Source organism: Kogia breviceps, chromosome 5 (assembly GCF_026419965.1).
Source record: "Kogia breviceps isolate mKogBre1 chromosome 5, mKogBre1 haplotype 1, whole genome shotgun sequence".
Classification (NCBI taxonomy): domain Eukaryota; kingdom Metazoa; phylum Chordata; class Mammalia; order Artiodactyla; family Physeteridae; genus Kogia; species Kogia breviceps.
Window position 1 is genome coordinate 67,383,884 of NC_081314.1, and position 6,236 is coordinate 67,390,119.

The 6,236-nt window shown below is 44.3% G+C and overlaps 1 pseudogene; it reads right to left on the bottom strand.

The window, feature by feature from the left end:
* Window positions 1-228: 228 nt before the first annotated feature.
* LOC131756702 (transmembrane epididymal protein 1A-like) lies at window positions 229-1,231 on the bottom strand (annotated as a pseudogene).
* Window positions 1,232-6,236: the final 5,005 nt, after the last annotated feature.

Here is a 6,236-nt window from a genome sequence, read left to right on the forward strand (position 1 = left end):
TTCATTTCTTCCTCTTGGATCCCAAAAGCTGTCAAAGAAAAACACTACTCCTGCTCTCACTTCATGTAAGTCCATGGTTAGGAACCATACTGAATAGCGAGACAGGAAAGAGACAGGCCTGGAGAGAACAGAGAGATAGATAGCAGGAATCCTAGGAGCTGGAAGGTTCATTTAGGAACAAGGAAGGGGACCCCTGTGATGGAAAGCCACATTACAGATCCCAGGACATTTCTGCACTAGGCACACAGTGGGCATCCTCAAAACTCTCATTACCAAGGGTGCAGCACAGGGACAGATTCTATACCTAGACACCCCCATCTCGTAGTTGGGCCCCTGCCCGGAGCTTCTCAAGCTCTTCGCTGCCTTCGCCTATGGGGCACAGGTGGTACTTGGCACCTGGGACCTTTCTCCAGGAGGAGAAGTGATCATGTCAGAGGCTGCAGAGGCCGTAGAAGGCGGCCAGCAAGGCAGCCCCTAAGGCCGGGTGCCAGCAGAAGAAGATGGAGAGGAAGGTGAGGTCCATGGGGTTTTCCCCTCTCCAGGGCTGCCCAGAGAGAGGCGTGTACATCAGGATGCTTAGCTGCACCGGCCAGCTGCTGAGCACCAGCCCCATCCAGGTCTTGAGCACCCAGAGCTGGGGCTGGGGACCCAGGTCTCGATGATGAGCACCAGGCCCATCAGGAAGGCAGGCGCTGTGAACAGCGTGTGCACGCGGGTCTCCAGGGCGCCCTCGTGCTCGGCCTGGGCCACCACCAGCAGCACCAGCGCACAGAAGGCCAGAGCCTCGGTCGCCTGCTCCAGCTTCACACGCCTGGCACGCGATGTCCGCCACGCCACTGAGGAGGAAGGACCCGTACATGGTGAAGTGCTGCCACTCGTCCTTGAACGTGAACGGTCGTCGAGGGGCCTCCCAGTCCACCATCATCAGCCGCTTTGTTCCTGGCGGGTAGAAGAACTCAGGGAAGATGAGAATCAGGGAGAAAACCACCTTCCCCACTCCTTCCACAGGGACCAGCTGCCACCACCTGTGCCCTTGCTTCTCCCTTGGGGGGGCAGAGGGTCTTTGAGGAGCCTCTGTCCCCATAGCAGGGCCAAGGACACCAGCACCGAGGAGTAGAGGGAGAAGAAGAAGAAGATCCCTGCTACCAGGTGTCCCCCGAGGGTTCCCATGGTCTCAGCGTGTATGTCAGGGCCACCAGGGCGACAGCGGGAGATGAGCAGCAACCTTGCAGGCACCCCTCACAAGCAAGAGTGGCTGCTTTTGAACAGCGGGGAGATCTGCCCGATCCACCCCCACCCATGCTTCCCACACAGGGAAAGGTGTCCAAAGCATCTGAGTCACTCCTGGGTGGGACCTCTTTCGGAGGCGTGATGGTGTGCGTGCGTTGCACCACACTCTGTTCCTTGCTTAGATGCTAGGCCTGGGATTTCAACCTCTGCCCCTCACTGCAGGCACTGGTTTGCCCTTTCTCTCACAGGCTCTGCCCCACCCCTCCACAAGGAGAGGGGAGGGAAAGAGTTAGGTGCTCCAAGAAAGAGGCCTCTCTTCCACTGGCGGTCTCTTGGTGCCAGGCACGTTATATAATATTTTTCTCATTTAACTCCATCAACATTGGCAGATTGGGATTGACATATATACACTACTGTGTATAAAATAGACAACTAATGAGAACCTACTGAATAGCACAGGGAACTCTACTCAATGCTCTGTGGTGACCTAAATGGGAAGGAAATCCAAAGAAGAGGGGATATATGTATACATATAGCTGATTCACTTTTCTGTACAGCAGAAACTAACACAACGTTGTAAAGCAACTATACTCCAAAAAAAATTACTTTAAAAAATCCCTCAACAACTCTATAAGGAAGTTATTGCTAAACAAATTTTACAGGTGACATGAAGGCTCGGGGGGTGGGAAGGGACATGCATGAGGTCCCTTCTAGCAGCCAGCACAGCAGAGGCTGGATGGGGACCAGGTCTATTCATTTATCTGCACAGTGACTGAATTTCAGCTCCAACACTTGCAACTCACATGACTGCGAGCAAGTTACTTTGTGTTCTTGAGACTCGGTTTCCTGATCTGTAGAATGGGAATAATAATTACTTCCTAGGTTTGTTGTGAGGATTAAATATAGGCATACCTTATTTTATTGCACTTTTCTTTATCAGGCTTTGTGGATATTGTGTTTTTTAAAAAAACTAAAGATCTGTGGCAACCCTGCATCAAGCGAGTCTACTGGTGCCATTTTTCCAACAGCATTTGTTCCCTTTGTGCCTCTGTGTCACATTTTGGTAATTTTCACAATATTTCAAACTTTTTGTTATTATTATATCTGTGATCACTGATCTTTGATGTTGCTATTGTAATTGTTTTGGTGTTTTTTAGTAATAAAGTATTTTTAAATTAGGATATATATATTGTTTTTTTAGACATAATGTTATTGCACACTTAATAGACTACAGTATAGTGCAAGCATAACTATTTTTGTTTTTCGGCCATGCCGTGCAGCATGTGGGATCTTATTTCCCCAGCGAACGAACTCGTTCCCCCTGCAGTGGCAGTGCAGAGTCTTAACCACTGTACCGCCACGGAAGTCCCAAGCATAATTTTTATATACACTGGGAAGCCAAAAAATTTCCATGACTCATTTTATTGTGATATTCACGTTACTGTGGTAGTCTGGAACAAACCTGCAATATCTCTGGGGTATCCCTGTAGAATAATGTATGTAGAGTGTCTGATACATAATAAAGACTCAAAAACTGACAGTGATTATTCGTAATTTTGCTATTGTTATTACTAATATTCCTTGCTAAATTCCTATGATGCTGAAGTTGTTCAAGTATTTCTATGAATGATACCAAAGCAGGAATCATAAAGAAAAAAGTGAAAAGCTTAATTATATGTAAATGTTTAAAGTTTTTATTAATAGAAATTAAATATTAGAATTAATTTATTTATATATTAAAGTTACTGTTAAAAAACCAATTTCAAGAGAAAAACAAACTGTAAAATTTTACTCTATATGTAACAAAGTGTTAGTCTACTTACAATATAAAGAGCTCTTACAAATCAAGAAGTTACAAATGAACACCTCAGTTGGAAAATGGGCAAAGGCCATAAACTGGCTACTCATCTAAGAAAAACTATAAATGTTTAACAAACCTATGAAATTCAAGATAATGAATCTCACTGGTAAGCAAATGAATAATAATAAAATCAACATGATACATGTTATGGATTGAAAATTTGTCTCCCCGCAAGATTCATATATTGATGCTCTAACCCCCAATGTGATGGTTTTTGGAGGTGGGGCCTTTGGGAGATGATTAGGTTTAGATAAAGTCATAAACGTGGGACCCTTATGATGAGATTAATGCCCTTATAGACAGAGGAGGAGAGACAAAGATCTCTCAGAAGAGTGTGAATTCTGTTGTTGTTGGGTAGAGTGTTCATATATGAACACTCTGATAAGTGTTCATATATGTTTGATCTAGTTGGTTTATTGTGTTGTTCAAGTCCTCTGTTTCCTTACCTATCTTCTTTCTGCTGTTTCTCTCCATGTGCATGCACTGAGGAAAGGACATGTGAGCACACAGTGAGAAGGTGCCTGTCTGTGAGTCAGGAAGAAGACGCTCATCAGAACCCAACCATCTGGACTTCCTTGGCAGTCCAGTTGTTAAGACTCCACACTTCCACTCCAGGGGGCATGGGTTCTATACCCGGTCAGGGAAATAAGATCCTGCATGCCATGTGGTGCGTCTAAAATAAAACAAACAAAAACCCAACCATCTTGGCATGCTGGTCTCAGATTTCCAGCCTATAAAACGTGAGAAAAGAATATTTGTTGTTTAAGCCACCCAGGCTACGGTATTCATTAGAGCAGACTGAGCTAAGACAGAATTTTGGTACTGTGAGGTGGGATGCTGCTGTAACAAATACCTAAAAATGTGGAAGCAGCTTTGCAACAGGATAATGGGTAGAGGCTGGGAGAGTTTGGAGGTGCATGCTAGAAAAGATCAAGATTGCCATGAACAGGCAGTTAAAGGTGATTGAGCTGAGGGCCTACAAGGAAAAGAGGAGAGCTATAGAGAAATGTCCATCTTCTTAGAGAAAGCATAAATAGTCATGAACAGAATGTTGGTACAAATATGGGCTATAAAGCCTGTTCTGGTGAAGTCTCAGATGGAAATGAGGAACATATTATAAGACAATGGAGAAAAAGTGATAAATTTTATAAAAATGGCAAAGAACTCGGCACAATTATGTTCATGTTTTATGGAAGGTAGAACTTGTGAGAAATGAAAATGCATGTTTAACTGAGGCGATTTCTAAGCAAAGTGTTGAAGGAGAGGCTTGGTGCCTCCTGACTGCTTATAATAAAATGTGAAAAGAGAGGAATGCATTGAAGAAGTAATTGTTAAGCAGAAAATATCCTGAGGGCTTCCCTGGAGGCGCAGTGATTAAGAATCCGCCTGCCGATTCTGGGGACACGGGTTCGTGTCCCAGTCCAGGAAGATCCCACATGCCGCGGAGCGGCTAGGCCCGTGAGCCATGGCCACTGAGCCTGCGCGTCCGGAGCCTGTGTTCCGCAATGGGAGAGGCCGCAACAGTGAGAGGCCTGCATACCACACACACAAAAAAAGAAACATACTCAAGGAAACAAGAAAAATGCTAGAGGATGATAAAGGGTAAGCCCTCTCCCCTCCAAAAAAAAAAAAAAAAGGCTATTGCAATAGTGAGTGACTCCTTCAGATTAAACCATCAAATAAATAACATTTAAGGTCAAATTGGCATTAGGGTCCAGCCATTCAAAATCTGACTGAATGTTTGGGTCACTCTATCACATAAAGACCAGAGGAGGAGATGAATGAAATAAAAAACACCAGAAAACCCATCTCCACACTGACGATGAATGCTACTCCCGTCTTTCCAGTAATGTCTTTCTCTTCCTAACTAGAATCAGATTTGGGGTTTTGCCATCAAGGACGTTGATAGGGACACTCCAGGTAGTAAGACCATGGGTAATTTATTTCTTTATCTTTTTCTGCATTTTACAACGAACAAGTATTATTTTTTTAATTCAGAGACTACCTGAAAACTTGAAATCAGTGATGCAATGATTTTTTTTAAATGAAAGTTTTTATTTATTTATTTATTTAGGCTATGTTGGGTCTTCGTTGCTGTGTGTGGGCTTTCTCTAGTTGCGGTGAGTGGGGGCTACTCTTCGCTGAGGTGTGCAGTCTTCTCATTGCTGGGGCTTCTCTTTTTGCGGAGCTCGGGCTCCAGGTGTGCGGACTTCAGTAGTTGTGGCACATGGGCTTAGCCGCTCCGACGCGTGTGGGGTCTTCTTGGACCAGGGCTCGAACCCATGTCCTCTGCATTGGCAGGCGGATTCTTAACCACTGCACCACCAGAGAAGTCCCAATGATGCAGTGATTTAATGCATGGAGAAAAAGCTTAGATATCAAGACATCACAATGTGGCAAATTCTGAGTGGTAGTTTTATGGGAAATGTTAATTTGCGTCTCTATTTTTGGTATTTTTCAACTTTTCTGTGAGGCTTTATTAATTTAACTTTATGGTAAAATTATTAACATAAAAAAACTTTGTAAGAACTCTCTTTAGTCATCAAAATATTTCTTTATACATGTATATTCATGTGTACAATTATTTATAAAGATATATTTGCAATACTGGCAACTTTTAAAGACACCAAAAGGCACAAAGACAAGTAAAAACAGTAATATAGCAAATGGCAACACAGAATGAATGTGTTAATATTTTGTCGTTTGCTTCACGATTTTAAAAAATAAATAAACATTCAAATCCTTCCAGTTCCCTTCCCATACCTTTCTCCCTTCATAGGGAGAACCAGTCTTAGGAGCTTGATGTGAATCTTTCTTGTCATTCTGTTATTTTGTATATGTTTGTATCTCTGCCTGTCTTTCTCTGTCTCTCTAATCCAGCAGTCCCTAACCTTTTTGGCACCAGGGACCGGTTTCGGGGAAGACAATTTTTCCACGGATGGGGGTAAGGAGGGTGGGGGATGGTTCGGGGGTGATGCGAGCCACGGGCAACAGCAAATGAAGCTTCTTTCCCTCGGGCCGCTCACCTCCTGCTGTGCGGCCTGGTTCCTAAGAGGCCAGGGACTGGGACCGGTCCGCAGCCTGGCAGCTGGGGACCCCTGCTCTAAACCATCTGACTGTATTCTATGTATTTCTAGTTCTGCAG